Source organism: Theropithecus gelada, chromosome 18, assembly GCF_003255815.1.
Source record: "Theropithecus gelada isolate Dixy chromosome 18, Tgel_1.0, whole genome shotgun sequence".
NCBI classification, from domain to species: domain Eukaryota; kingdom Metazoa; phylum Chordata; class Mammalia; order Primates; family Cercopithecidae; genus Theropithecus; species Theropithecus gelada.
Window position 1 is genome coordinate 45,667,391 of NC_037686.1, and position 25,158 is coordinate 45,692,548.

At 47.3% G+C, this 25,158-nt stretch overlaps 1 protein-coding gene across 1 annotated transcript in view; it reads left to right on the forward strand.

Annotated features, from left to right (window-relative positions):
* Positions 1-25,158, forward strand: part of ZBTB7C (zinc finger and BTB domain containing 7C) — a 382,043-nt gene that overhangs the window by 64,276 nt on the left and 292,609 nt on the right. The window contains exon 2 of the mRNA XM_025365135.1: positions 8,517-8,740. The gene's annotated coding sequence lies outside the window, so the exon portion shown is untranslated. The remainder of the gene's footprint in view (positions 1-8,516; positions 8,741-25,158) is intronic.

Consider the following 25,158-nt stretch of genomic DNA (forward strand, 5'->3'; position numbering starts at 1 on the left):
TTCTACATTAGAAGTATGAGAAGCAGATTGAGGCAGGTGTTCTCAGCCAGGGCATGACCTATGGGAGACTGACTATGAGGAAGGGGCGGATAGAAGAAGAAAAGCAGAGAGGCAGAGACAAATGCTCAGCATGGCAAAGAGCCTCATGCGGGTGGCAGAGGGTCAGCAAGACAAGGTTCAGTCACGTTCAGCATCTCAGCCCTTCAAGTGCTTTGTGGGGTGAGGCTGGAGCAGAAGGTTCACACATTTTAGGGTTTGTATCCTTTGCCACAAAAGGAAGAGAAGCATGTAAACATTAAAAAAATACTTTATGCAGTAGGGTTAAAAATAAAACGCATTTTGTTGCTTCATGGGGCAATATTGAGTTGTCTAGGAAATTGTTGTGTGTGAAATATCTCACCTGTGTTACTAGATAAATGGTTATTTCCACGGGCATCATAGAGTATGAGAGCCAGATAGGACCAAGAGATCCCATAAACCCATTTTAACATTTTTATAGATCATGTAATTGAGGTTCAGAGATGAGAAGTGATTTGCCCAAGGTCCCACAGCCAGATGGCAGCAGAGCTGGGCCTTGCACTTGGTTCACCAGAGTGCAAAATGGATCCAGGAACTGGGCAGCAGGCCTGGGTCCAGACACTGCACCTCAGGCAGGATCAGCCAGACTTGGGCTGGGACCCCCTCCAGCCTCCCAGAGGTCAGAGCCAAGGCCTTGTTGGTTCACTGGGGGACCTGAAATACCTGCCCAGGAGCATGCTGAAGAGACAGAATGGGATGGAGGTCTGGGGGTGTAGGGGGCGGTGCTGGTATGCCAGGAAAGCACAACAGAAGTGCACTGGGCACCTTGGGGGATGGGCAGTTAGGAGTGGGGTGAGCAAGCCCAATTCCTAAGTGAACTCTGAGGCTGCTGTTCTAGAACAGTCCACCTCTACGCATGTCAGAAACCAGTTTGAAAGGTAGCTTATAGCCCTGAAATAGGAAACAAAGAAGAAAATGCCAAGCACTCCTAGTAATCCTGCAGGAACCAGCTCCTGGAGTCTGATTTTTGCTTTCTATTTCCTGCAAGAAAGGGCTCCAAACCCAGCCTGTCCAGTGCACACCTACGGCAGCTTCTTACTGAACAGCTATCCACAGACTTCCTATTTTTACCCTTAATAACTGTAAGCTCGGGGTTACCAAGGTCTTCCTGTTGCTATAGTGAGAGGTGATAGCACCAGCCTTCCAAAGCGCTGGACCCTTGGCTTAGAGGAGAAACAGAATCTGGGTTGCTTTATTTTTGGGTTTGACTGAGAATATTTAATGCACCATTTTCCAGCCTTTGCAACAATGGCAGTTTGTGCTTAAAATACAGAAAACCTCCATAACAAAGAATAACTGGCAATTTTGAGGAGTGGACATCAGAGAGTATATAGAAGGTAAATTTTAAAATTATAAAAATGATACAACTTCATCCAGAAAATCCAGAAAATGACAAGTAAATAAAAACACATGTTGTTACATTACCATAGAACAACCTTCATGGTGCTCATGATTTATCAGCTTTCCTAAACATGCATTTGGCAGCGTTGAAGACATAGTATCCATATAATTGGTAGTCTGCTTTTTGAGTTAATATGCTATAAGCATTCTTCTGTGTTGCTGCATTATCTCAATAAGCATTATTTTTATTGGTTGGCTAATGTCATAATTTCATAAAGCATTCTCCTACTTTTACTCTTTGTCTCTTGAATCCACACTTGGTCTCCATTATACCATCTCTGTCTAAATTCTACTCCTCCTCTGACTTGGATAACTGGCCGACCTTGTGCCTGTCCCCTTTCTCTTTCCCCCTTTCCCTTTCCCCTCCCCATACACATGCTAGGACATCTTCCACTCTGCAGCCTGGCTAATCAGAAGGTGATCCCAGACCAGTGACATGGGCATCCCCTGGGAGCTTGTTAGCAATGCAGGATCTTGACTCCACCTGGGACCTACTGGACAGCACCTGCATTGTGACAGGATCCCAAGTGATTCATAAGCATGTAGAAGTTTGACAAGCACTGATCTAAAACACACTTCCCAGCCACATGTGGTGGCTCACGCCTATAATCCCAGCACTTTGGGAGGCGGAGGCAGGTGGATCACTTGAGGTCAGGAGTTCAAGACCAGTCTGGCCAACAAGGTGAAACCCCGTCTCTACTAAAAATACAAAAATTAGCCAGGTGTGGAAGTGTATGCCTGTAATCCAGCGACTCAGAAGGCTGAGGCCGGAGAATAGCTTGAACCTGGGAGGTGGAGGTTGCAGTGAGCCTAGATTATGCCACAGCACTCCAGCCTAGGTGACAGAGCCAGACTCCATCTCCAACATAAATTTAAATAAATAAAACACACATCCCCATGGCTCCAGGGTAGAAGCCCCGCTCCTAGCCAGGTGCATAGCCTGCTGAGTAGAGAACAAAGCGGGCAGGGGGAGGGAGTGCAGAGGGAAGGGGCTAGGCTAGTGGGACAATCTGCAGGTGGTAGGCAGCTGTGGGACAGAAGTTTAGAGAGGTTGGGAGAGGGGAGGGGGCCTGTTAAGGAAGTTCCAAAATTCAGATCTGCAGATGATGCAGATTGAAAACTGGGAGCCCAACAGTCTATTAGGGGAAGGAGTGTGGGCGTGGGCGGCACAACCACCACACCCAACTCACTCCCGACTCACTCCCGTTTCATAGAGGAAGAAGCTGGGGCACAGAGAAATTAAATTGCTTACCCAAGCTCACACAGCTAATAGGTGGTGGAGCTGGGATACAAACCTGATTTCAGAGTCCACACTTCTTAACCAGCTGGCAATGTGGCCTCCAGAGTGTGGGCTAAATATAGGGGGAAGAAAGGAATAGAAGGATGTTAAGTTCCTGCAATGAGCAAGTACTTGTTAATTTTATTGCATTTAGTATTTACAACAGGCTTTGGGTGTGGGTATTATTATTCTATGTTATAGATGAGGCAGTGACAAGCAAATTACTGGAGTTCACATAGTTACTAACAGCCAAAGTGAGGACTCGAACTCAGCACATTTTAGGTACCGAGTGGATCCTCTTTCTACTTGCACGCTTCATTAGCAAAAGGTGTAGAGTCAGTCTCTGCCTCTCAGAACAGCTTCTCTCCTTCCTACCTGCCCCCTAATTTTAAGACCCTACCTCCAAGATTTGCTCTGTGTTTGTCCCCACCGTGAACACATGAAAGGAATTTGCTCGGGGACGAATTCCTCTCACTGTCCATGGTAGGGACAAACACAGGGCAAATCTTACATGTTTTTCCTCAGTCCTTAAAATTAGGAAATGCTAGGACTAGAATACCTTCTGGAGGATACTAGAAGGTACTGTAAAATGATGCAGTTAGATCTAGTACCTTCTACTACTAGAAGGTACCTGGCTTAACATTTAATCTAACTGCAGTTAAGGAAACTGAGGCCCAGAGAGCTCAAGCAACTTACCTAAGGTCACACAGCCAGCTGGTTACAGATCCAAGACTGACTGATTCAATGCTGTTTGCTCGATGCTGGGCTGTGTTTGTACCTGGTGGCCTGAGCGTCCTGGGTCTCCTTGGAGCACTGCCAGGCCAGCCAGCAAGTACTGTCGGGTCACTCAGTCAGTATGAATTCAGCCTTAAGCGTAGGCTGGAGGATGCAAAGGATGAAACTCCAGTAAAAAACAATCAACTTATTTTATATCTGCTTGCTGTTAAAAATCCAGGCAGTGTAGAAGTGTGTCCGGAAACACTTGAAAGCACCTCCCTCCCTCCCGGCCCTCCCCATTCCACTCCCCAGGGGTAGCCACTTAACAGTGCTGTCTCCAATGGCTCCTTCATTTGCCTGCCAGTCGTTGGGTTGTGTAGGATCCATGCCACAGCAAGGCTATTTTTAACAAGCATCCTAGGCTTCAGGGGGTTGAGGAGAGGGGAAGAAAAAAAATATTCCATTTGTATATTTTTAATCCATACACATTTGAGCAGGCAGTGGCTTTCCCGTCCCTCCTGCCAAGGGTTGTGGGGAATTGATTAGACTCTCTAGGTGCAGCGTTATCCTTTCTCTTCCCCTAACAAGGCTGGAGGGCCGGGGAGGGGTTCGGGTGATGTTTCCAGGGATGATGGCTGTCTCAGCTGGCTGCCTCCCGATCCTGCCTGCCCCAGCCCTGTCCCTCCTGGCAGCCTCGAAAATCCTGGCTGGGTCTCCTATGGCAGAGAAGGCCTGGGAACCTGACTCTTTGTGCCAAGCTCATATTTAGAAATGTCTCCAGCCAGACATTGGCATCGGTCCCACTTGGGCTCTGGGCAGGGGGTGCAGTCACATGTGCTGCCTTCGAGTGGGCAGCTTCTGAGTGGGCAGCAGCCCACTTTGACTATAAACACAATCCCTTTATGCAGACGAGCTGGCATGGGAACCTGTGCTCCTGGGCACTGGGAGGGGGCAAGCTCTGGTAGACAGTAGGGAGAGGGAAGAAAGATGTCACAAGGCTTAGACTGGGAAATACGGTGTTGCGGGAGGGGTCCCAGCTCCCTGGTCCCACCAGCCCTATCCATTTTCTGCAGCTCTTTCCTGGGTGCCCAGGGCACTGTCCCTGCCTGAGTACGAAGCCTGCAGCCCCACAATGGCCCTGATAGACCTACCTTTTCCTTTCCTTTTTTTTTTTTTTTTTTTTTTTTGAGACAGAGTCTGGCTCTGTCACCCAGACTGGAGTGCAGTGGCCGGATCTCAGCTCACTGCAAGCTCCGCCTCCCGCGTTTACGCCATTCTCCTGCCTCAGCCTCCAGAGTAGCTGGGACTACAGGCGCCCGCCACCGCGCCCGGCTAGTTTTTTGTATTTTTTAGTAGAAACGGGGTTTCACCGTGTTAGCCAGGATGGTCTCGATCTCCTGATCTCGTGATCCGCCCGTCTCGGCCTCCCAAAGTGCTGGGCTTACAGGCTTGAGCCATCGCGCCCGGCCCTTTCTTTTCCTTTCTACCTCATGCATTCCCCAGTCCGTGGGACAGGAGTGAGGCTTTGGAGGGAGCCTCCCCGACCCCTACCATGGCAGGGTTTGGCTCCATCTTCCCCTCAACATCTCCAGATCACACTTGTAAAATGTGGCCCTGGATGTCATCATCTCTGAGGGCCCTTTCAGCGTTGACGGTGAATCATTCCACAGTTTCTTGCTCATCCCGTGTTCTTTTCCGTGACAGTGCATGATGATGGGTGAATTAGACCAACTGATCCCGGCTTTAAATAGTAGGCCTCTAAGGTAACAAGCAGCATGCCGTAGCCCTGTGAAAACTCTCCTTTCTTTTACAACAGTTCCTTTAAGGAGAGTCGTTCACTCATGCCTCAGATATTTAATGAGCACCTACCAAGGGCAGGCCCTGTGCTGTCACCAGCTCTACAGTGGCGAATAAGACCTATCTCACTGATGGGTGGTGGGGTGGGAGCCTGTCCGCTCTCCTCACATCACACCTCTGCAGGTCTTCCCTGGGGACTGAAGTGGCTTGCTCACTAAATTCAACTCTCTGGAGAGGAGGCTGCTTTTCTGCAGCTAAATCTTCAGAGAGAATCCAAATGCAGCCACAGGCCTTGCCTCCTACAGCCTGAGACCGAGCCAGGGCTATGTCCTCAGGCCCCTGGCAGCTCCACTTCTCCCTGTCCTATCCTTCCTTCCTCTGCCCACATCTCCAGGGGAAAAGCGGTCCAAGAAGTAGTCAAGAAGGCTGAACAGATATTTTCTTTGTATCTCCTGGGAACAACATGATAAATCCAGAATCACAGAATGGATGGATGGATGGTTAAATAAGCAAGTGAGCAAATGAATGAAGAAATAGATAGATACTCAGTTCCAGCTCCAAAGGAACTGAATATTCAGATGAAGAGAAATGGCTTGTAGAGTGGTGGCACCGTGGTACTGAAGGGGGCCCTTGGGAACAGACTCACCTCCTCCTTTTATGAGAAAGGAACCGCAGGCTCAGAGGAGAAGGGCTGCCGCAACGCCGGTGACAGAGTGCAGAGGTCAGAGGATGGCGAGCTTACGCAGGGTGGTGAGATCCAGAACCGAGTGCAAGGCTGCCCTAAGTGTCCCTTGTCCTTGGAAAAAATTGCCTTTTCATATGGTTGGGAGTGGACGGTGCAATTTTTCTTCGAGGGTTAATTGTTTTGCTGACAGCACAGATAATTAGGAATGAGAATCCTGGAGTGAGGGCGACAGCACCATCTGCTGTGAATATGTTTCAACCCCACCTTGCAGGAGAGCTTGGAAGTACTCCTATCCTCACCCTCCCCACCCCAACAAAAATGAATGTGCTGTAGCTGTTTGCCTCTGGGGCCACGGCTGCCAGGTGACCTGCAGCCAGTAGGGGTGGGATGGTGTCCATTTTATTAAGGGTATAGTTTCTTCTCCTTCCCCCATCGCATCTACTGCACATAGCAGGGCTCATTGAAAGTCCCAAGGCTGAACGAGGATCCATAGACAGCCTGGGACAAAGAGCGATGATGCCAAGGGGCAGATTTTCTGTTCTTCCCTGAGCCTGAAGTCTGGAGATCTAGTCCTCTGTTGACTAGAGGTGGCCGCGTGGGGCTGCACTGAGCTGCATGCCTGCCATTAAGGTTGGAAGTCATTTTCCTGCCAAACTCTGTGGGTCTGCTATGTACCCTGGGTTTCCTGGCCTTTGGCCTGTGCTACTTGTTCCAGAAGGAGGTTGGCCCTGCCTTTCCTCGCTAAGTAGGAAGGTCCTAGGTTGTGAGTTTCTCTCTGTCAAGAGAAGAGCTGCTTTGGAATCAAGCAGAGAATCCCATTGTCCAGGAGCAACTGAGATCTTTCGTCAAATGGGCTGACTTCTATGGGTTGTTTTCATTTTTATTATTTAATAATATATTCCACACATAGAGTATATGAAATGTATATGCACATTTTGGAGATAATAATAATTGTTTTGCTCTTTCGAAGGGGCTTCTAACCTCTGTTGCTTTGCACAGAAGTGACTTGGCGCCTGAGCTGTAGAGGGCCAAGTTGCTGGGAGGCTCAGGGTCAGCCTAGCCTCTTCAAAAGCACTGGCTGTTTATCGTGGCCAATTTCTTTGTGCCTGAGCTGCTCCTGTTAACTAGGAGCATCCACATTCTTGCCTTTCTTATTTATCATTCTGTTATCTCTGTGCTTTCTCCTCTTCGACCCTCCTATGAGGAAAGAAACCAAAGGCATGACTGTTTTCCTCTTCTCCCCATCCCCCTGCAGCAGGGCAAACAGGCCAATGTCCCTCTCCTTCCCATTCCCACTCATCCCCCACCCCTGAGGTGACTTGGAAGGAAGATGAAATTAACCTAGGGCCAGGGAGCTTGCTGGAAAGAATGATAATTGGCTGTTTCACTTACTTACTGTGTGACCTTTAGCAAGCTTCTCAACCTCTCTGTGCATCTGTTTCCTAGTCTTTCAAACACCCCTCCACAGAGCTATTGAGAAACTAAATGGATCCCCAATGGATACAAAAGCAGCTTGAAGAGTCTAACCATTATATATGTGTTCCTTCCTTCTTTTGCCACTCTCACCCCTGTCCCTGGGGCTTCCTTTTGTCTGCAGTGCTGGGTGTCCTGATGGATATTCTTCGTCTGCCACAGTCTCTTCTCAGCAATGGCCCACTGAAGCCTGGAGGAGCCCATGTTTGAGGTGCAGCTGCAAGTCACAGCCAGATGGGCACCCCAGGAGCCTACCCCTTTCACCCCCAAGAGCTGGAGGCTGTGCCTGGTCAGAGATGCAGGGCTGTAGCCAGCTTGGACTTGTCCAGAGATAGGCAGACCTCCAGACTGGGGCAGGCTGCTTCAGCCAGAAGCACTTTGGCTCCTCTTGACAGAGCGTAAGCCACAATCTTGGCTATGAAATGTGATGGCTCTGTGGAGCCGGTGTCTCTGTTCCTCATCCCAGCAAGGTTTGTGTTTCCACTTTTGTGTCTCACTCTGGGATGAAGAACTAGGAAAAGATGTTCATCATCAGCCATAGGTGGGATGTCCTACCTGGAGCCCCCTACAAACTACAGAACACCAGAAGCCTTGCTTGGGATACCTGGGCTAGAAGAGTTAAGGAATGTTCCACATAGATGTGTCCTTGCACTTCTATGTACATCTCACAGGTGGAGTGAGAACATGCATTTCCTTTCTCTTTCCTGGGGTGATGGAACAGCGTGAGGGAGGTTCTGTTGGCCATTCTGGACTAAACTCTGAACAATGGCTAGGGTTTGGATGCAGGATTAGAAGGTGAGTCTTTCAGGCAGTTGAAATGAAGTATGCAGAGGTAAGAAAGGAATGAAGGGCGTCTGTGTGCATGTGTGTGAGGTGGGTGTGTGTGTTGAGGCCTGGGCCTGCGTTGGTGGGCAGGACACTGTCGGTGAAAACCCTGGATGAGATCGAGTTGGTATAGTCATGAAGAACTGCAGACCCTAATAATAAAGAGAAAGAGGAGGATGGCTAGAATTTTCAAGAACAGCTAAAACCTGGACATGTGTTTCTGGCCCTGGTAGGTGATGGAGGCCTCTCTTCTTCCTGCAGATCCCTCTGAGCAGCTGGGAGCTCAGAAGCTCTCTCCAACCCTGAGGAGTGGGTCAGCCACAAGAGCAAGAAGTGATGGCGTGGAGTCCACCCAGGGCCTGAGGCATGAGCAGAATCCGCGCCCATTAGACCTGGAGCCTTGGCGTTTGGGGCTGCACTGCTGGGGAGATCCAAGAAGAATCAATGTTTTGGCCCCTGGTGACGTGTACATGGTGTAATGACAGGTAATGAACCTGAGGCTTGTCTATCCTTTATGAATGATATGGCAGGTAGGAGAATACATCAGCTTACGGTAAGCATAAAATGTCAACCCGTGGGAAGATAACTATGCAAACAAAGCACACTAAGGCCTGATAAGATGATAGATGGATGCTTTATAGTTATTAGTTTCTGCCCCATGTGCTTGCTGGAGCCAAGCACCGGAAGATTTAGCATCAGATGAGTTCACTTCCTATGCCTTATGGGAAGGCCTGATGCCTTTATGGAGGTAGCATGTCATATTTGAGGAACTCAGAGTAACAAATCAAGAAGTCATTATTCCCCATCAGCTTCTGTGGGAAACAGGGAGTTCATGCCAGTGGAGAAACAGAGGCAACGACAAGTGAAGAAGCTCTTTCATTGTGTCCCTGACGTGTGAGGGATAGACCTGGAGACCTCAGTGGCTGGGAAGCCTTTAGGTCTGGTTCAGATATGTCAAATGACAGGTGTGGTGATGGGTGAGTCCTGCTTGTTAAAAACAAAAGGCTTTGTGTCTTCCCATTCTTTCAAGAATGCCCAGGCAATTAGCAGATGATCAAAGGTGGATGAGGTAATGGGTAGGGGTCTGGAGAGGACAGTAGGGGCCTATCAGATACGTTGGGTCTAGCAGTTGATTCAGGGAAGTCAGCCAAACCTAGAAGCATCAAGCAAGTCTCTAGGGCCTAGAAGGCAGGGCCTTGAGACTAGAAGGACAGGGGCCAGCCAGTAGGCTGGAGACCCCAAAGGTGGGTTCTGATCCAATGGCAGACTGCGTTCCCATGGATTTTCTGGTCTTTGCTGTGTGCGTCATATGAGGTACCACCCTGGCAACTTCCACCGTGGGGAAAATGGTAGGCTGGGGTGGAGGCAAAAATAGCTTGGGGCCTTGGGAAACTGACCAGGGCAAGGGGAGAAGGGCCAGTGGCCTGGGACAGGAGGCCCGAGAGGGTGTGGTAAATTCCTTTTCAGTGCAGGCCAGTGTCAGGGTCCCCAGGGTCAGAGCCAAGGGATGGGGAGGAGCAGAACATTAGGACTTCTGGGTGGCCTTGTTCTAAATTAGGCAGAAAGGATAAGTTGAAGAAGGAATCTAGAAAGCTGAGCCCAGCTCTAGGAAGTGGATCAACCAAAGGCGCTAGGTGGGCTCAGAACTGGACTCCTGTCTATATAAGGAAATGGAGGAAGAATTGAGCTCCAGGGTCTCTGGCAAGGGGTAGTCAGAGACTGGCTATGACTGGAGGGGCTGAGCTAGGGAGCTGGCCTAAATATGACCTGTATGGACTGGTCCTGGGCTATCCCCAGACTCCACCTCTCAGTGGGGCAAGTGGTCTGTACTTCTTGGACTTGGCTGGGGACCTGCGCAGGGCTGAAGCTGGGGAGCATCATGGTGGGAGGTGATGGGGTACTGGGTAGAAGCAAAAAATATCCAATCCTGGAGGTAGGTGGGTGAGGACTTTCAAGTTTGTAATCTTAGGAGGCTAATGGGCAACATGCCTCCTGATGAAGGCCAGAAAGAGCCAAGGACTGGGTCTGTCAAACGCTCTTCTCCTATGTTACCAATGTTTACTGATTACCTGTTGTGCACCAAGCACTGTGCTCGGTGCCAGAAATACAGAGAATGAGCTGCGGTTTGCTTCCAGGGGAGGGAGTGTGGAGCCTGGTCCAGACCTCTGGAGGCTTCAAGCTTCTATTCTATCTTCAAAACCAGGAACGATACTATCTCACTCATAGACTAGTGGGGAGAATTAAATAAGATAAAACATGTAACACACTTAGGACAGCAGCTGGCACCATAATAAGTGATCAGTACTTTTAGTTTTGTTTCCATGATTCTGCTTTTGGAGAAGCTCAGAGTCTGGCGGGGGTGAGAGCCAGGAAGGCTGGGAGAAGTGCCTTCTAACTTCCAGGGATTCTGACTGCTAACAGGGTTGGGGGCCTGTGCTTTGAAAACCGGTTATCAAAATTTCTCTGGCCACAGAAAATGTGATTTAGGTGGACCCTACCACTCGGAAATGGTCACTGCATTTATTTGCTTTGGCAGTTGCTAGGCACACAGAAAGACTAGAGGCAGGAGGGGTGGGGCCAGGAATTTAGAGAAGTGTTGAGAAAAGAGGACATTCTCCGAATGCTTGGAGAGTCTTGACTCCTTGTCTTCCAACTCAAGGAGAGGAGTGTGCAAGAAACCAAGGCAAGACTTGTGACCTGGAGTGAGGTGGCCCAATAGCCACTGGGGGCGGGCTTCAGATGCAAGCCACGTATGTCATTTTAAATGTGGTAGTAGCAGCATTTAAAAAAGTAAAAATAAGCAAGGGAAATTAATTTTAATGGTATATTTCATTTAACTCAGTAGGTCTAACATATTATCATTTTAACATGTAATCAGCATAAAAATTATGACTGAGATATTTTACATTCTTCTCATACAAAGTCTTTGAAGTCTACAGTGTATTTTGTACTTACAGCACCATCTCAGTTTGGGCCAGCCACATTTCAAGTTGGCTAGTGGCAACTGTGTTGGATAGCACCAATCTAGACTCTAGAATATCTTGCCAAGGAGCACCCGGGGGCCAGGGGTATCCTGAGCTAGACATCAGGATTTATTATTATGTTCTCTTCTTATGAAATGTCTATAATGAATCCCTGGGGACATTCTCTTGGATAATAAGAGGTGTCTTGAATCACTTATTCTAGATGGTGACTTATGTTCTCAAACCAGCCCTGACTCTAGGTCTCAGCAGCTGGGTTCAGGACTCTGCCACTTGCTGGGTCTGGGACCTTCAGGTGGTTCCTGAAGGTCTCTGAGCCTCAGAAGCTTCCCTGAAATTGGAACTAATAAATTCTATCTATGTAACTATGAGGTAACTAAATAAAATAATGAGTAATTGCTCTGTGACACTCAATTTCAAGAAATAATTCTTTTTATTTTCCTAAATTGAATAAAAACAAATTCGGGTTTTCCTGTTGGGTAAGTTTGGCAGAAAGTTTCCTAACTGGCATTTCTGTAGTTCTGTCTCCACTCTCCTTTTGCATGAGAACCGGGCCGCTTTGCAGGTCAGCACAAATGGGGAGGGGTGAGCCTGGGCCGTAGCCCCTGGTGGTGACAGCTGCCTGTGGTGCCCCTTTATCCAGACCTGTGTGGTCAGCTGGAGGGGGCAGGCCCCTGCAGCCAGCTGGTGCTCTATCTATGCCAGCTCTGCCACAGGGGAAGCTGGAGTTCCCAGGCCACCATCTCTAGGGGGCGGACAGCACCCAGGCACCGCACTCCAGTGGAGTGAGGGTTGCCAGCCACTCCAGGTCCCAAGTCATCCCACCTCTCTTGGGATCCAGCCCAGCGATCCTTCTCTGAAAGTTCCATGTCCTTCATCCCTCTCTCTCCTGCCTCCCAGCCTCAGTCTTTGAAACAAAGGCCTGTTACTACCTTACCATGTCCCCTTGCTTTTCCCAGAAAGAAAAATTCAGATAACTTCCCCTTAGGATAGGGAGTCCAGATCTTATTGTCACAAAATATGGCTGTTCTTTTTGGGACTGGAGGGGGTACACATTTTGTGATCCTACGAATGGCAACTCTGGCCACTGACCCCCAACAGCAGCAGAAAGCAGTAATCGCTACGTAGAGTTACTGACCTGGCACCCTGACACATGTAGCTGGCACCTGGCCGGTGGCCACAAGGCCAGATTCCCCTATACCCAGCCCCATCTGAAGAATGAGTTAAATAGTTCCTGCCTTCTGGGTTTTTTCTGAGCCTCAAGTGAGATAATGTATGTGAAGGTCCTTTATAAAGTTATCAAATGTTATTGAGACTCTTAGTTCCCTACCTGGGGGTGTTTTCTGGTCTGGGAGCTGAGTTTGAGGCTGCACATTTGATTTAAAAGGGGCCCCTTCTCTTGGCATCTGATGGCAGATGGTGCTGCCATAGGACTCAGCTAGGTGTTTCCATGAGGTGCTCCTCCTGGGTGCTCTATCCCCCGGGTGAGCACCTCTGAATTAACCCCTTGCCTCCTGTTCTCCTTTGGGAGAGGGGAAGGATCTGGGTGTTGGTGGCAGCAGTAGGTTTCCCTGACATCTTTACTTTCCCTTAGCCTGTTGTGTGCGTGGGGTCTCTAGCCAATCCTCCTGAGTTTGGAATCCACCTAGATTATTGTGAAAGCTCATAATCCATCCTTCCTGGGACTTGGGAGCAAGCCATGGATCTAAGTAAGTCCTGTAGGTCCTCCTTGCCTCCCTGGCTTGGGTCTGGTGAGGATTCTGTGATAGGGAATGGGGGCTCCAGGCAAATCCTATGTCCTCTGGGCCTGGCGTGGAGGGAGTAGGATCAGGAGGTGCAGGTGGGTGACATGAAGAGTAACTGGGCTTAAGCTGCACTGGAATCAGGGCAAAGTCTGCAGGATAAATGGAAATTCTCCGGGCCTGGGCATTGAGACAGCATTTTCAAGGTTGGGTCCACATTTGACTGTGTGTGGTTGGGTTAATGGGCCTTTGATGCTCGCCGCAGTGGTATTTGGGTCACTCGTGTTGCTGCCTGCCTCTCTAGACTGGAGAGCCCCCGCCCCCTTTAGCAGCTGGCTGCCGCTTCCTGCTGGCTCTCCTGGGGCCCGAGCTCTCAAGGCTGTCACGAATCCTAAAAGAGTCCTTCAAACCAGTGTCACTGTGACTTAACATCTATTTCAAAAGATGATCTATGGCACATTTGAGGGACAATGCAGAGGGGGGTGTCACAAACTCAAGCACATTTGGATAAGGTTATTGACCTGGCTTTTTCTTAGTTTGCTATGTGACCCAGTGCAGTTCTTTTAAGTTCCCCAGACCTTAATGTTCTCCTCTGTTAAATGGGCACGAGAGCCTGTACTGCAATGATTTAATCCTGTTTCCAGGTGTACATGCACTCTAAAAGTAAAAGGCGCTGTGGATCTCACTTGCCAAAGATTTGAGAGAATTATGGCAACACTCTTTCCTCACCGAGTCTAGCAGTGTGTAAATTCTGTTTCTTTAAAATTAGTCTCTTTATTGCTTCCTGGGAGCCCAGGGGGAACAGCTTCTGCTATATCACCTTAAGTTTTGCAGCAGGGAGAGGAAGAAAGCCACATTGCCCTTGACTGACAACCTTCGTATGAGTATTTAGCAATTTTAATTTTTCATGATTCTTCTGATAAAAATAGTACCCAACTAAAAACAAATACATTTGTATTTTCCATCTCCTTAATTAGTTTCTAATTTGGGGGTTCTTATTAGCTTAAAATCATCTTGCTGAAATGGTCCTTGGATGAAAAAAAATGTGAAAACCACAATCAATTCTAGAGAGATCTTACTATTTAATTATGCTGATTGGAGCACTAGAGACCCCTGGTAAAACGAACCTCTCAGAATAAGCTTGATTTGTGTAATTTGGTTTTTAAAAATTTAGGATGCATATTTATCATGTTCAACCATGTGTTGTTGTTCTCCTTGAGATTCTGACTTGTCTTGTAAGAGATGAGGGGAGGAAGCCATGGACTGTTGAGCCCATGGAGTCACTGGTAGGGGCTGCCCTGGAGGGAATATGAGGTCCCCGGCTTGCTTGGTAATTGGAAAATGGCTTTTCTTCAAAAACAAACAAACAAACAAAACAAAACAAACCAAAAAAACCAAAGGAGAGGTAAAAGGTCACAAAAAAAAACAGACTAGAAAAGGGTAGACTGATAGAATTTTGGAGCTGAATGGTAGGAGAGCATCTTCCATGAAATCCTAGAAAATTAGCAAATCCTGGGTTAGAGATGTATTTAGAACCAAATTCTAGATTATAATATAACTTTGGAGACACTGGGAAGACTGGTTGCTCAAAAAGATGTGCCTCCCACCATCCAAACCCCCAAATCAATTTATGCTTTGCTGCAAGTGGCTCAGCCAGCTGCCATGTGAAAGGGAGGACACTGCACTGACCATAATGTTGTCTTACCAGGAAACTGAAGCTAATGCTGATGAAGCGATAGCTCTAACCACCAATTTATACAAGAGCCAAGGACTTGTGAAGGCCATCACCAATTTCAGACCAGGGGGAAACTTCGCAGTACCAGTAACCTTATTTCTTTCTCTAACGTGACTGATGTTCAGTGGGAAAAGCGGATGGGGAAGAGGGAATTGTTATAGACTGAGAGAATCTTAATAGATGCATGAACCAAATGCAATCTATGAGTCTTGTTTGAATCCTGATTCAAGCCAACCTACTGTAGAAGGATATGTTAGAGAGAATCGGGTTAAATATTAAGGAATTAGCGTTAATTTTTTAGCATGTGTAATGCTGTGACAGTGTTATATACTGAAGTAAATTCAGACAACATGATATGATGTCTAGAATTTTCTTTAAAATATTTCAGAAAAAAAATTTCAGAATAAAAGATTTTAGTGAACAATATACACAAACATTTTGTGTCTGTTTGAACATTTCAGTGATTAAAAAAGAAGTGGAAATGTTCCTACTAGCTGGCTGAGCCCTGAAATTTCACCATTAGAGCTTTGTTTATCTAACTTAAGCCTTTCAATGCCTATAGTGTACAGCTTGTCCTGGGAGCATGGTTTACCCTTCGGGAAAGTGACAGTAGAGAAGAACATTTCCTCAGTACAGAATATGGTAGGGTCACATGCAAAAAGATTTCAGGGTAAGGCAAGTTTGGAGAAGGCTGCATTGAACTAAGCCAAAGAGATTTCTTCAGAGCCTTGGTGATGCTAATATACACTGTGCCTCTTAGATGGGGATGGGCTATCATAATGCAGTGTGCCCCAAAATTATTTATTATGTGCTTCAAAGGAAATAGAAACTTTCAGTCCCTCCAAGGAAAATCAGAGTAAAGTTAGAAACCTGGGTTCCAGAACTGTTTCTGGTTACTCATTAGTCATTGGGTAGCCACTCAGACTCCACGCTGCACGAGCCTCAGTTTTTCTATCTGTAAAATGAACTTAGTATCACTTGCCACCTACCTCACAAGAATGTGACATGGCTTTGTATAGCATAAAGCCCAAGATTGAAGGATAAGTTGTGTGATTATTATTTGGTACCATTTTCTGAGACTTTGGTCCACAAACATTTCTTGCATGCAGCATGGCTCTGTCTGCAGGGTGCTATCTAAGACACAGAGGCGGTAAGACAAGTTCCCTGTCCTTCAGAAACTCATGATGGAACTGAGGAAGCAATGAAAATACACAGGGAAGGGGGCTAGCAAAGCCATCTGGCCCGCGGGACAAATGAGCAGTTCAGGTTCGGAGGAAAGGGGGCTCATTCTTGGCTTGGGTGGTGTGCAAAGGCCACCTGGAGGAGGTAACCCTTGACCTGGCAGTCTGGGGCGGATTTAGATGGGCTCTTTCTTTGTTGGTTATGGATTACTTGGTTGGAACACTGCCCTCACCTCCACACGCCCACATTCTGCAGCTGAGCACATAAACCTTGTTTGGATTTCGGTGCTATCTGACTTGGGGGCCCAAGTCCTTCCTATCCGGAGCTGGAGTAGATGCTCCCCCTGCCTAGCCCTCACAGCCACTCCCATCTTCTCTTCCATTCTGTCTCCACCCCCTTTTCTTCTTCCCACCAGGACCCAGTAAGGCTGGGATTACTCATCCTGCCCACTCTTTCAGTCCTGCCCTCTCTTTTCGTTTTTTTTTTTTTTTTTTTTAATGTATAAAAATATAGAAACCACGGGGACAAAGCAACAAAATGACTCAGACACCCAGGCCTTCATGTGGAAATGTTTATCATCATCATCATCATCATCATCATCATCATCATTGTATCACTCCTTAGGGCAGTGAGAGATGACAAACTCTGATGGAAACATTGGAAAAGGCTGGCAGTGGTTACTTGAGCGGAGGTGAGGGGACCTGAGGCACACCATGAAGCTGGCCCGGTTTCTTGGGTGCAGAGAGCTCTTTGGGGCCACTGACTCGCCTCACTGAGTGTGCATGGAGTTATTCAGGATGTGAACAGTAGGCATGAGCTCTTGCTACCTAAAAGTCCACATCACCCTTTAATTTGCACAGCAAAAATGAAAGAGAAGGCCCTAGAAAAGGATGGCACTGTGGTAGAGACCTCAACAAGGTACATCCCATGCCCAGGTGCCCTGCTCTGGGCCATGCCTGGATTTAAAGACATCCCGGGGCATGCCTTGTCCTCAAGAGCCCTAGACAGAGCTTAGCTCCCTCTGAGCTTATTAGAAGGCTACACATAAGCTATTGCCAGTACTGATATTTTGAGAAAGGACTTACTCAGTGCCTGGCACAGAGTTGGCCCCCACTGTGGACTTGCACAGCAACCACAGAACCTTAGCTTTGAGCTCAGAGAGCCCTGATGTTGAGTTCTGGCTCTGCCACTTGGGGAAGGTGACACAGTCCCCCTGAGCCTCGCTGTCCTCAAGTGTGACATGGGGAAAGTACATCTCCCTCCCGGGATTGTTGTAGGTGCAAAATGAGATGGCATGGACAGTTCTTGATCCAGTGAGCCCTCAACAACTTTTAGTTTTTGTCCCTCCCCACTCTGCCACTGAGGAGTAATAAGATATGGGGCGAGATACGCTGAGCCTCAGCTTCCTTATCTATTAAACGGAAATAGTTAGATTGCCTGTCCTACTGACACTAAAGCGAGAGTTTAATGGACAGCGTCAGTACAAACACTTCAAGGAGTACAAAGAGTCAAACACTAAAGATGCACGCATGTGTACTCATATGTACAAACCCACATACACAAACTGCACCCAGAAGATGGAAATCTCAGGGTGGAAAAATGTATTTGCATTGTAGTGCAGGTGGTCTGGGAGGGCGACAGGTCAGCACCAACTCTGGACTGGCTTGGGTTGTACTTTTGGTTGTTTTACTTTCTCAGAGGTTGTTTAGTTTCTTTTCCTTCTGCAGCCCCTCAGCAGAGTGTGGCTTGGGGCAGCAGCAGCGCCTAGCTCTGCCTGTCAGCTTTGCACGCCCCTGAACATGTCACTAACCACTTCTGCAGACACAAAAATGAAGGTTAGAAAATACCAGCAACAGGGCACAGGGGATCCAACAGGATGACGAGTTAAAGCCTTTCTACGTTGCAAAGTGGTGGTCAAATGGAAGAGGCCACTGGGCCTTCCAAGCTCAGTGGAATGAAAGGTTTAATAATGCTTGTTAATTGATCAATGTGTGCCCTGCCATTTTGGCTGCCTTTTGAGGAGATGGTGGTGATTATTTTTATATTAGAGAGAGACTTCTTAAAGAAGCCGTCTCTGACCCTGTGTTGCTTTTATGACTCAGAGAATATATCTTCTCTTCTCCCAGCCCTGGTGGATAACAGTCAGGTGGCCACTGGGACTGAGACCAGCCATCCATTTACCCACTTATTCTAATTAGTTTTGTAACTCAGCACTCACTCTGGGCTTTGATTTACGGTTAATGGTTCATCTTTAAATGAACACTTGTCTGGAATCTTCCATCAGTCAATGGCTGACTTTTAGGAAGTGGTGATATTGACCTGGCAGCCATGTAGTGAGTCCTGGAAAGTGAAATCTTTTTTCTTTTTTTTTTTTTTTTTTGGTGGTCAGGGGGGTGGGGGCAGTATTTCCACTGCTTTTTCCCTACCAGGTACATCAAGAACCCCCCTCCCCTAAAAATACTCTCATTTTAAGGCTACGTGGTGTATGGAAAGAGCACAAGGCTGTGAGTCAGGAGATAGGCATTCTAGCCCTGCTTTGCCATGAACTCACTGTGTGCTGCCAACCACGAGACCTCGCTGGGCCCCAGGTTCCCATCTGATGGATGGGGCAGGGTTGGGAGGGGGTTCCTCCCCTGAGCCTCTGACTTACTTTGGACATCATTTGGGCCAGCCCAGCCAGGTGTATAGTAGGTATACAGTAAATTTGAAAGATGTTTGTTCAAATTACAAAAATAATCACTGCTTTGTATCAGAAAAAAATAACAACATAGAAGTATTTAACTTCTATGAGAGAGTGAAGGAACTTATGAAACCACCCCCCATCACCACAGCTCATCACTGTCTACAATTTAGGGAATTGCTATATCTGTAGCCGAATCCAAATCCATATCACTGTCTATATACTGTTACCATGGATCTGGAAAATAGATACATATTAAACAAAAATGGGATCCAACTAAATATTAGGTTCTTCAGCTTGTGTTTTCACTTAATGTCTTTAAAAAAACTGTTCATATATATGGCTGTAATTCTTTATAACATGGTTTTCTGTAATATGGATATAATTCATTAATCAGACAGATTAACTTAACCTCATTTATGGATATCTGGGTGGTAGCAGTAACTTTTAATTGATTTGCTGTTTGGCTGCCCCGCTTCTCCTCCAGGAAGGGATCAGAGAAGAGACAGGGAGGGGAAGAACATGCTCGCACAGCTGAAGCCTCCATCCTGAGCTGAGGGTTCTGTCCTCTCTCATCTACCGCGATTCTTCTCCAAGTACTATGGCTAAGCAATGCCAGGGTGTGGGGCGTTGCACCCCCAGAACTTTGGCACTGGAGCCAAAGCTGGGATCGAGACTGGGAACAGTGAGGAAGGCTCTGGGAGAGTGGAATGAGCAGTGGATCAGGTGTGCTCACGGCTGTGAGTCAGGGATCAGTGAGTTCACGGCAAAGTGGGCTGGAACTCCTATCTCCTGACTCACAGCCTTGTGCTCTTTCCATATACCATGTGGCCTTAAAATGGGAGTATATTTGTGGATCAAGTGTGCTGGTGGGGTCCTGAGAATTTGAACACTGCACTTGGTACAGTGTGGTTGTTCCTGGAACCACAGGGTATCAGGAACTGGGATGATGGTGATTCAAGGGTGGGTCATGGAGCAGACGTGGGCATAGCCCTCCAGAGAAGGGCAGGCCTCGAGTGGAACTGGCCTGATTCAGGTCCCAGGCCATCCAGCCTTCCTGATCTTTTCCACGAAGAGAGAGAGAGAGGCCAGGCCACTGTGACCAGCCTGAGCAGGCTGCCTGGCAGACCAGGCTTTCTCTGCGCTCTGTTCCCTCCTCCTCCAGGCCAGAGGCTGGTGACTCACCCTCCACTTTCTGGGCTGATGTGAGGGTGAGACCCCAGGCATGGTATCATCTGCATCCATTTTTCTGAGAAGGCAGAAGGGAGCAATTTTTGATTCTTGCACCTGCAATACTTTGTGTTATTATTGCATTTCCTCTCGTGTTTAGTTGGATTTGAATTTTGAATAGGCAAAGCATTAAAATCAAATGCTTTTACAGAGGTATACACTAAGATTTCTCACTCTCACCTCTGTCCTTTCCTACTCCATCCCTGCCCCTGTTGTCCCCATAGTGCTTATTTGTGCTAAAACATAGAAATTCAAGTACGTATTCTTAGTTTTCCATTTTACCCTATAAAACATAGCCTATTGTATACTTTGTACTGTACCTTGCTTTTTTATTTCCTTAACTATGTATCCTGGAAATATCTCCATATTAGTATAGAGTACTTCTTTAGCTTTTTTTTTTTTTAATCACTCTGTAGTATTCCACTATATGCATGAACAAAGTTTATTTAACCAGTTCCCTATGAAGGGACCGACTTGGGTCATTTCCAGTTTTTTTGCTGTTAAGAACAATTCTACAATTCGATATCAATCTGAACTATTTTGTTGTATGTGTGTGTGTTTTTAATTACAGACCACCCCAAATATTTTTTAGAAGTAGGTAGAGGCTGGGTACAGTGACTCATGCCTGTAATCCCAGCCCTTTGAGAGGCCAAGGCGGGCAAATCACTTGAGGTCAGGAGTTTGAGGCCAGCCTGGCCAACATGGTGAAACCCTGTCTCTACTAAAAATACAAAAATTAGCTGGCCATGGTAGCATGCACCTGTAATCCCAGCTACTTGAGAGGCTGAGGCAGGATAATTGCTTGAACCCAGAAGGTGGTGGTTGCAGTGAGCTGTGATTGTGCCACTGCACTCCAGACTGGGTGACAGAGCAAGACTCCATCTCAAAAAAAAAAAAAAAAAGAAGTAGGTAGGGTATGCATTATCTGGAAACAGATAAGCGAACAAGACATTGTTCCCAGATCCTTATGCTGTGTCCCCCAGCACTTTAACCGAAATGTTTGCCAAGATACAGTGTCCTTTGCTTGCCTTCCTGGGCTGTTAGAAATAGTCTTTGCTGTCATTTCCTATGGTGGTTTTGGTGAAGACTTATGGGTCCTGAATCCGGTGGTAGGAGTGGCCATGGCCTGCCCTAGTCAAAGGATGGATTCCAGTCCCTGATCTGCTGCTGGTGAACTAGGTGACCCTCCACAAGCCCTTCCCTCACCTGTCATGCAGGTGAGCTACATGACCTGAGATACTTTCCCATGCTGACATTCCATGGTTTAAATCCTCAGGCCTTGGATATCAAACAAAAGTCACTTTCCCAACCTGGGGCCCTGTGCTGGCATTTCTTGACCTCTCTGGGTAGCTGGAGCACTTTCTTCAATGTGAAATCAAAGCTTTGATGAAGCGGGCCTGTATGTGGTAATAAAATGATGCCCATGTGCACATTCCTATCACTCAGTAAGTACATTCACTTGGCTGCAGATTTGTGAAGGCCTTTCATTGCTAGTGCATGAAAAAGGGGTATTTCACACATGTTTCACATTAGCCCTGTGATTTAGCTTCTGAGTGAATAAGAATCAATGCAATGGCCAATTGCCACCAGCGATCCCCTTTATATTATATTACAGGCTGCTACAGTCCCACCTTTGACTGTGATCTTGTCAGACCTGATAAGGTAATAGTAATAACAACTTAGATTTCCATTGTGTGGGCTCTTCCCCTCCAAGGCATTCCTGCTGCATGTGTGCCTTCTTTGTTTTCTATCTGTGCTTGTCCAGGGTGTATCTGAGTCAGTCAGGGTCCTCAAAGTGAGTTTCATCTTAGAAAGAGGTCTCAGGATCACTTATCAATTAATCAGTTAGTAGACCAATCAGTCATTCAATCCCATGTTACCATGCACAGCACCCTTCAAACTCAGTGTGGCCAAAGGGAGCTCCTGACATAGTCCCCAAGCCCTGGGAACTGACTCTGTCCTGTAAACAGCTCCATTGTCCTCCTGTCCACCAACCCTGCTTCCACACACCCTCTCACATCACATCCACGGTGGCTCTGCCCACTCTGTGTATTAATGCCTCTGGACTCTGCCGCTTCTCTCTGCTCCTCAGTCGTCATGTGGTCCAGCTCACCACCACCTCCCCTGCACCAGCCCAGACAGCGCCCCCTGCTTTTCCTGCCACCATCGCCAGCCCAACGCAGTCTTCACACAGCACACAGGAATTGCTCCGCTAAGTATGTTTATCTGAGCATGTCGTTCTCTTATTTAAACTCTCTCATAGCCTCTTCTTGCTTTCAGGATAAAGGCAAGAAATTTTTATCAGGGCCCACAAGGTCCTGTTCACCTCATCAGCCTCCTCTAGCATCCTCTTCTCTTTTAGTTTCTCTGCCCTTATGAACTCATCACCTCCCAAAGGCCCTAATCCCATCACCCTAGGGATTAGGGTTTCCACATGTGAATTTTGGGGGTATCCATACATTCAGACCATAGCATCACATTTGTAAACAAATGTCTCATTTATTTACAATTGTAAATAGATGTTTAATTCCTAATCCGCCTCCTCACTGGAGGGTAAACTGCATGCCTCATTGACACCTGAACCCCAGATCCTGGCTCAGCACATCGTACTCTTTTCCCTTTTAGGGTGGTGTGCACACTGCTCTTTTGGGGTGATGGCCTTCGTCGCCTTCTCCGGGTTGATTCCAGTTCACCCATCAGACAGCAGCTAGATGGTCCCTTCCCTGGCCCTCTGGGCTGGGTTGGGTCCCTGTTTACAAGCGTCTTAGTCCATTTGGACTGTGGTAACGATAGCATAGACTGAGAGTTCACAAACAACAAATTTGCTGCTCATGATTCTGGAAGCTGGGAGGTCCAAGATCAAGGTGCCAGCAGATTTGGTATCTGGAGAGGACCCACTTTCTCATAGATGGTGCCTTCCCGTAGTGTCTTCACTTGGTGGAAGTGTCAAGGCAGCTCTCTGGGACCTCTTTTAAAAAGGCACTAATTCTATTCATGAGGCTCTGCCCTTCTGACCTTATCACCTCCCAAAGGCCCTAATCCCATCACCATTGCGATTAGGGTTTCAGCATATGAGTTTTGGGGGTATACACACATTCAGACCGTAGCATCACAGTTGTAAATAAATGTCTCATTTATTTACAGTTATAAGTAGATGTTTAACATCTGCCTCTTCACTGGAGGGTAAACTCCACACCTCACTGACAACTGAATTGCCGAATCCTGGCTGACTGCACAGCCCACAGTAGGAGCATGTTAAACCACTGGATGAAGGAAGGTGTGAGCAAGCTGTGTCCTAAAGGGGCAGGGAAATACAAAGAATACAGGACCCCCAGTGAACTCTCATTTTGTAGCAGCAAAATCAAAAGGATGGCAAAGTCATAGAACTGCAAAGGACTTTGGTGGTCATCTGAGGCCTACTCCCTGCTTTAAGGGAGGGAGTACAGACCGTGGATAAGACCCACGTGGGTGAGACCATGGGGTCTGGAGTCAAACTACGTTGTCTTGTTGTGTGCTCCTGAGCAAGTTGCCTAACTTCCCCCAGGCTCAATTTCTCCAGCTGTAAAATAGGGACCAAGCCTTCCCCGGAGGAATGTTGTGAGGATTATATAAGAAAATCCGCAGAAGGCACTTAGCATAGTACCAGCCCTGTACAAATATTGGCCAGAAGGTGACACTGAAGCCCAGTGAGACCTCCTCACGAGATCATACCATTCCTTAATGCAGAGCCTGGCTTTCTTTTTCTTTTAATTGATATTTTGTTTTACTTTTTTATTTCCATAGGTTTTTGGGGAACAGGTGGTGTTTGGTTAAATAATTAAGTTCCTTAGTGGTGATTTGTGAAATGTTGGTGCACTCGAGCAGTATACACTGAACCCAATTTGTAGTGTTTTATCCCTCACCCTTCCCACCCTTTCCCCCGAGTCCCCAGCGTCCATTGTATTATTCTTAGGCCTTTGCAAGCTCACAGCTTAGTTTCCACTTACGAAAGAGAACATATGATGTTTGGTTTTCCATTCCTAGGTTACTTCACTTAGAATAATAGTCTCCAGTCCCATCCAGGTTGCTATGAATGCCATTAATTCATTCCTTTTTATGGCTGAGTAGTATTCCGTCACATATATATATATATACCACAGTTTCTCTGTCTACTTGTTGATTGATGTGTATTTGGGTTGGTTCCACATTTTTGCAATTGCGAATTGTGCTGCTATAAACATGCGAATGCAAGCATCTTTTTTGTATAATGACTTCTTTTCCTCGGAGTAGATACCCAGTAGTTGGATTGCTGGATCAAATGGTAGATCTACTGTTAGTTCTTTAAGGAATCTCCACACTGTTTTCCATAGTGGTTGCGCTAGTTTACCTTCCCACCAACAGTATAGAAGTGTTCCCTTTTTACCACATCCACGCCAACATCTATTATGTTTTGATTATCAGAGCTTGGTTTTCTGAACTGGCCACTGGCTGAGCTCTCAGAAGCGCTGACATGGTCCTTGCCCTGCAAAGGTCTCCCGTCACATTGCGATAGCACAGTGTTGCTTAGCCAGGGTAATTTTGCCCACCCTCTTCCAGGGAACATTTGGTGGTGAGCTCTGGGACTGTCCCAGACTTGGGAGGGGAGTGCTGCTGGCATTGAGTAGGTGGAGGTCAGGGATGCTGCTAGACATCCTGCAATGCCTGGGACAGCCTCCCTTCCTCTCCCCACCTGACACAGCAGGCCAGAGTGTCAGTGCTGAGACTGAGAAATCCTGCTTAGGGTTTCTAGGAGGGCTATGGGCAAGCCAAGTCCACTGGAAACTAATCCAATGAAGGCCATCGTCTCTAAGGAGGACAGGAGGCAGCTAGGAAACCTCTATCTAGGGAAAATGGCCTCTCTTGTTTGGGGCTATGCAGGGATGGAGACCTAGAGATAGAACTTAGAGGCAGGTGTGAATCAAAGGAGCTGTTTGGAGCAAAGAGAAAATATAATAGGGGCAGCCTGATCCGATGTGAATGGGATCTGGGGAATAAGAGTAATTTCTCTGAGTGTTGGCTTTGCCAGAACCTTACAGACATCAGCATCCACCCCTCCCTCTATCCCATTTACCAAAGGGCCTCTAGCTTATTGGAGATTGAGATGGGGGTGCTCATGCAGAGATCCTGCTCTCGGCTGGGGCAGATCAGCATGCAGCCTGCACCGTGCAGCCCATCTGCAGTGGCTCTGTGAGCAGGCTGCCGAGGCTGGCTGCCCTTGGGAGGTGTGAGGATGCAGGGGAGGTGTAAATCACACTCCATCCAGTTTCCCCACCCCTGGCCCAGCACCATTTTCACCTAGGGAAAGTCTAATAAAAATGCATCCCAAGTCCTAGTC